The sequence below is a fragment of the Hylobates moloch genome, unplaced genomic scaffold (genome assembly GCF_009828535.3).
Source record: "Hylobates moloch isolate HMO894 unplaced genomic scaffold, HMol_V3 SCAFFOLD_17, whole genome shotgun sequence".
Lineage (NCBI taxonomy): Eukaryota > Metazoa > Chordata > Mammalia > Primates > Hylobatidae > Hylobates > Hylobates moloch.
The window spans coordinates 83760059-83767279 of record NW_026652292.1 but is presented as its reverse complement, the minus strand read 5'-3'; positions in this window follow the sequence as shown (position 1 = coordinate 83767279).

Below are 7221 nucleotides of genomic sequence, written 5' to 3'. Positions count from 1 at the left end.
AAAAAAAAAAAGGCAGTTATGCCCTGGCAAAAGAACCTTTATGGGAACTTTGGAATCCGTGTCAAAGGGTGTAAACCCAAGACTGAGGAGGGCTGTATTGAGAGGGCATGAGCTTGCTTGAGGGGCATGCTTGCCCATCATAGTCCCAGCTACAAAATAAAATATGACTAATTGTCATTGTAAATACAGCTGTAGACCACTTGGCTTTGTTTATGCCACTAGCACCATCTGCCAAGACACCAAGGAGGATTCATAATGTCCTGTGTCTCAAGTGAAAGGAATTTAGATGTTGGTCCTCTCTGTGGTCTCCGAATTAGCCCCTTGCACACATCTATCATGGTGTGGAAGAAATCCTGCACATGCAGGAACCCACAGACAGAAACATCCATCTGTGCTCCTGGATGTAGGCTTGCCAATATTTATTTAATGGTGGATTTTGATGTGGCACTGTAATCTGGCTCCCAGTCCATGAAACCAAAGTCCAGAAGCAGTTTTTCCTAACCTGGGACCTGCCAAAAAGCACACCTATATGTGTCCCTGTAGGCATGCTGGCTGACTTTATTCCCACTGTGAATCTTGAAGCAATCCTAAAACCCAGCTCCAGTCCCAAAACCTACCTCCAGTCCCTGTCAGCTAAAGTCTGGGAACAGTCCTGCTCACCCAAGAATCTGGAGGGAGAAATGCCATGAACCCAGAAACAAACCTGAAGACTTTGGTCTCAGCTGTGTATCCTGAAGCAGCTCTATGAATCAGTTCCACACCCTCTCAGCTGTGACCAAGGGTCAGTACTTCTCATCTAGGAATCTGTCCAATGACTGGGTTAGAGGATTTCCAAAAACCCAGCAAGAGCCACACAGCAGAAGCCACACCTGCTCACATGGATTGTATCAGCTCTGTCATCTGCCTATATAACCGAAGACTTTTTTTCCTCAGCACCAGTCTTACTGATCAAGATCCTGAAGAAAGTTCAGTCTTCCCAGAAAACAGAATCCACAATCGTCTGATGTCCTAATAACAGCTCTGCCAAGAATGAACTTCACTGTGATCCGGATCCAGTGCACCTTACTGCAATCTCGTCAGCACAGAGATCCAATAGGAGAAAATATTTACCTCCCCAAACTAATCTATAATGACTGAAAGAGGTATTTACTCCTTCAGATGCAAGGACATAAAAACAAGGTATCACAGATCATGAAGGATCAGGCAAACATAACATCACCAAAGGAAACTAAAAATGCTCCAGTAACCACTTACAGTAAGACACAGATCTAAAAAATGGCCAAGAATTCAAAATAATTATCTTAAAGAATCTCAATGAGATGCAAAAAGACCACACATTACTAAATTCTTTTGCAACAACGTATGAACAAAATCACAAATATAATAAAGAGGACCCATTAAAAGAGAACCAAATAGATATGCTGGAGCTGAAGTACACAATAGGAGATCTAAAATATTTAAGAGAAAGCTTTAACAGGAGACCTTGTTACACAGGAAAAAAAAAAGCAGACGTAAAAGTAAGTCATTTGAAAGTTTCTAATTAGAATTTTAAAAAAGAATGTAAGAGTGAATAAAGCATTTGGGCCCCATACTGCATAATAAACAGTAAGAATGTATGTATATTAGGGGGTTCATGAGAGAGAAAAAATTTTAAAAATTGTTTAAAGATATAATGTCTTAAATTTCTCCCAATCTTGGAAGAAATATAGACATTAAATTGAAAAGCTCAAAATGTCTGTAGCAAGACGAATCTAACAAAAATTGTCCATAACATGTTATAATTATGCCAAAATTCAAAGACAAGGAGAGATTCTTAAAAGAAGCAAGAGAAAAGAGACTCTTCACATACAAGGGAACTTCTATAAGGTTATCAGCAGACTGCCCAGCAAAAACCATGCAAGCCACATGGAAGTGAAACCGTATATTTAAAGTGCAAATGAAGAGAGAAAAAGAAAAAACCTTGACAACTGGCCGGGCGTGGTGGCTCATGCTTGTAATCCCAGCACTTTGGGAGGCCGAGGCGGACGGATCACGAGGTCAGGAGATCAAGACCGCGGTGAAACCCCGTCTCTACTAAAAAATACAAAAAATTAGCCGGGCGTGGTGGCGGGCGCCTGTAGTCCCAGCTACTCGGAGAGGCTGAGGCAGGAGAATGGCGTGAACCCGGGAGGCGGAGCTTGCAGTGAGCCGAGATCGCGCCACTGCACTCCAGCCTGGGTGACAGAGAGCGACTCCATCTCAAAAAAAAAAAAAAAAAACCTCGACAACTAAGACTACACCTGACAAAGCTGTTCTTTAGAAATGATGTATCAATCAAAATCTCAGATTTGAAAAAAGTTGAGGAAATTTTTCATCACTAGACCTGACTTACAAAAAATGCTAATGAGAATTTTTCAAGTTGTAATGGAATCCTAACTTACAACAAAAATGTAAATATTACTGAAAATCATATATACATAGTCAAATTTAGAAGGCTATAAAACTGTAATTATGGTCAAAAATCACTTTTAACTCTGGTATAAAAACTACAAGAAAAAATTATTTAAAATAACTTCAATAAATTGTTAATGGGTATACAATATAAAAAGATGTAGCATGTGAGGCCAGGCACAGTGGCTCACGCCTGTAATCCCAGCACTTTGGGAGGCCAAGGTGGGTGGATCACGAGGTCAGGAGATCGAGATCATCCTGGCTAACACAGTGAAATCCCGTCTCTACTAAAAATACAAAAAATTAGCCGGGCGTGGTGGCGGGCGCCTGTAGTCATAGCTAGTAGGAAGGCGGAGGCAGGAGAATGCCGTGAACCCAGGAGCAGAGCTAGCGGTGAGCCGAGACTGCGCCACTGCACTCCAGCCTGGGCGACAGAGCAAGACTCCAAAAAAAAAAAAAAAAAAAAATGTAGAGTGTGACATAAATACTATGTTGAAGGGAGTAAGATTGTTTAATTTTTCTGTATATAGAAGCTAACTTTTGCTTGAGGCCAGGAGTTCAAAACCAGTCTGGTCGATATAGCAGGACCCTGTCTCCAATAAGTACATAATTAAAATTAAAGATCTCAGAAAGCTATTTATTATTTTTAAAAAAGCAGCAGCTGGGCCTGATGGCTCATGCCTGTAATCCTAGCACTTTGAGAGGCCAAGACAGGTGGAGTGCTTGGGCCCAGGAGTTCAAGACCAGCCTGAGAAACATGGCAAAACCCTGTCTCTACAAAAAATAGTGAAAAAAATTAGCCAGACATGGCAGCATGTGCTTGTAGTCCCAGCTACTTGGGAGGCTGAGATAGGAGGATTGCTTGAGCCTGGGGAAGTTGAGTCTGTACTGAGCTATGAATGCACCACTGGACTATGGCCTGGGTAACAAAGCAAGACCCTGTCTGGCCTGGGTAACAACGCAAGACCCTATCTGTACAAAACAAAAAGTTAAATTGCTATCTGAAGCTAGATTTTATGAGATGTTTTACATAAGTTTCTTGGAAATTACAAAAAAAATTATAGTGGGTAAATACAAAAAAAGAAGGCATAAAACAACAAAAACAAAACAAAAATTCAAGAAAACACCAGGGAGGACAGCATGAAAGAATTAACAGAAATGAAATGGTAAGAAAACAGCAGTAATAGGGCCGGGTGTGGTGGCTCACGCCTGTAATCCCAGCACCTTGGGAGGCCGAGGTGGGCAGATCACGAGGTCAGGAGATCAGAACCATAGTGGCTAACACGGTGAAAACCCATATCTACTAAAAATACCAAAAATTATCTGGGCGTGGTGGTGGGTGCCTATAGTCCCAGCTACTTGGGAGGCTGAGGCAGGCGAATTGCATGAACTCAGGAGGCAGAGGTTGCAGTGAGCCAAGATCGTGCCACTGCACTCCAGCCTGGGCAACAGAGCGAGATTCTGTCAAAAAAAAAAAAGAAAAGAAAAGAAAAGCAAATAGCAGTAATAAGTTCTTATCAATCAGTAATTCCTTTAAATATATATTTAGTTATTCAATAAAAACATTGCTATAGTGTGAGCATCCCCTCCAAAATTTATGTTAAAATTTAACTACTGTTGTGAGAAAATTAAGAAATGAGGCCCTTAATAAGTTATTAGGTCATGAGAGCTCTACTCTCATGAAAGGATTAGTATCATCATTTCCACAGTGGGTTAGTCATCATGAGAGTGGGTCTATTATAAAAGTGAGCTCTGGTGTACACCTTCCATCATCCTCAAGCCTTTGGTCATGTTGTGATGTGGAAATGTGATTCTCATCAGATGGGAATGACATGCTCTTGGACTTCTTGGCATCCAGGATTCTGAGCTAAGTAAATTCTATTCTTTATAAATTACCAACTCTGGGATATTCTGTTATTGAAGCAAAAAATAAATGAAAACATTCACAGAATGTCTGAATAGATTTAAAAAATCAACAATATGCTGTGCACAAGAGACTTATTTTAGATTTAAGGACATACATAGCTTAATGGTACAAGGATGAAAAAGAATATTCCATGCCAATAATAACTAAAAGAGTGTAGGAGTGGCTATAATTACATCACACTAAATAGACTTCTAGAAAAAAATCTGTCATAAAAAAAGAACTTTATTATATAATGATGAGTCTAATTTGTCAAAACATAATTAAATATATATATGTACCAAACACTGGAGCCCATAAATATATTAACACATATTAAGAAAAGTGGAGAAACGGATATAATAGGGGATTATACTGCCCTAGTTAATACATCATTCAGACAGAAAGCTAGTGAAAAAACAATGTACTTGCTTAACACTATAAAACTGCACCTAACAGACATATATAGAACATTTCATCCAACAGTACAATTTATATTCTTCTCAAGCACACATGGAACATTCTCCAGGACACATCATAAATCTGGCCCACAACAAAAACAAACAAGTCTTTTCATTTTTAAAAAGATAGAAATCATATCAAATTTTTAAATCACAATTTTATAAAACTAGGAATCAATATAAGGAAAAGTAAAAAACTTACAAATATGTGTATATTAAACAACATGCTTCTGAAAAACCAATGGGTCAAAGACGAAGAAACAATCACAAACTATCTTGAGAAAACTGAAAATAGAAACAGGACATATCAAAACTGAAATGTAACAAAAGATGTTCTAAGAATTTTATAACAATATATTTTTATACTAAGAAAAAAGATCTTAAACAATGAAACTTTAATCCTCAAAGCACTTGAAAAATAACTAATCCCAATGTTAGCATAATAAAATAAAAATTAGACCTCTAATAGAAATAAATTAGATACTTAAAATACAACAAAAAAGCAAAAAGGCAGAGAAAGAATTTACATATAAAAATTTTCTAAACAAAGGCCGGGTGCGGTGGCTTACGCCTGTAATCCCAGCACTTTGGGAGGCCAAGGCGGGGGGATCACGAGGTCAAGAGTTGAGACCAGCCTGGCCAACACAGTGAAACCGCTTCTCTACTAAAAATACAAAAAAATTAGCCGGGTGTGGTGACATGGGCCTGTAATCCCAGCTACTCGGGAGGCTGAGGCAGGAGAATCGCTTGAACCCAGGAAGCAGAGGTTGCAGTGAGCTAAGACTGCGTCATTGCACTCCAGCCTGGGTGACAGAGTGAGACTCCATTTCAAGAAAAAAAAAAAAATTCTAAATTAAAGGTTTTTAGAAAAGGGAGGAGAGTAAATACTCTTCCTTTATTTTCCAGTTGGAGGACTAAGTCTCTCATTTCTATTTTGCACTTATATTTACAATAACCACATCCAAAAACTCTGCTTCGAACTCATGGACATCTGATATCCAGCATGGCCTGGATTTAGGCACCTGCAGGGTGACCTTGGGCACACTGTCTTCACAGGAAAGAGGGTTTGTGGGGGAAAAATGCAGAATAGAAAAGGCGCTATCAAGAACCCATGGGTGAGGTTTGGTGCACAATTGGTGAAAGAACTGATTAGTGCTACAGATACTGGCCCAGGCAGGACAGCTCTGACTTATAAATGTGTGCGTGCAGGGAGATGAGACGGTCAGGTGATCCAGAAACCTAGGCTACTGCAGGAAAGAGGTTATTGATGCAGATTCAAGATCTGGGAGGTAGAAAGAAGCCATGAACCTTCGGGACACTTATGTGGCCTATTAGTGGAAAACTCTAGAAGCAGTCCTCAGTCTCCTTTGACCCTTGGAGGAAACCTAGAATCACAGGACAATTCACAGTGCGACAGCTTGTCTGCAAAAAAAAGAAAAAAACAAAAAAAAAAAGGAAGGAAGGAAAAAAAACCTCTCCTTTTTACAACAGACCCAGTGTCTCCCTCCAACCAAGGCTGCTATGATATCTTAATTTTACTTTTTTGAGAAAGGGTCTCACTTTGTCACATAGGTTGGGGTGCAGTGGTGTGATCTTGGCTCATGGCAGCATTGGCCACCCAGGGTTCAAGCGATCCTCCTGCCTCAGCACCGCCCCAGGTAGTCGGGAATACAGGTGTGTGCCACTGTCCCCAGCTAATTTTTTTGGATTTTTGGCAGAAATGGGATTTCACCACGTTGCCCTGGCTGGTGTTTAACTCCTGAGCTCAAGCAATCTGCGCTCCTCATCCTCTCAAAGTGCTAGGTTTACAGGCATGAGCCACCGTACCCAGCCTAATTTTTTTTTTTTTTTTTTTTTGAGTCAGAGTCTCGCTGTCACCCACGCTGGAGTGCAGTGGCGCGATCTTGGCTCACTGCACACTCCGCCTCCCGGGTTCATGCCATTCTCCTGCCTCAGCCTCCCTAGTAGCTGGGACTACAGGCACACACCACGACCACGCCTGGCTAATTTTTTGTATTTTTAGTAGAGACATCGTGTTAGCCAGGATGGTCTCGATCTCCTGACCTCATGATTCGCCTGCCTCGGCCTCCCAAAGTACTAGGATTACAAGCATGAGCCACCACGCCTGGCCCTAATATCTTTATTCTAACACCAAATATATGGAGTTTGCTGAACATCAACCATTCTCCAACACAAACTGGGTGTCCAACAACTCAATTCTGAAAACACCCAGGTCAGCATAGACCCCACCAGCTCAAGGCTGAGTCCCACAACACTGCTTCTACTCCATATGCCAGTCACAAGCCCCAGGGACCCATCTATAATTCTGAGGAACTGTCTATAAATTATGGGCTTCCATAACTCCCTCCCTCAAGTTAAAGGATTTGATAAAATTACTGACAGAACTTGGCAAAAACACTTTACCTA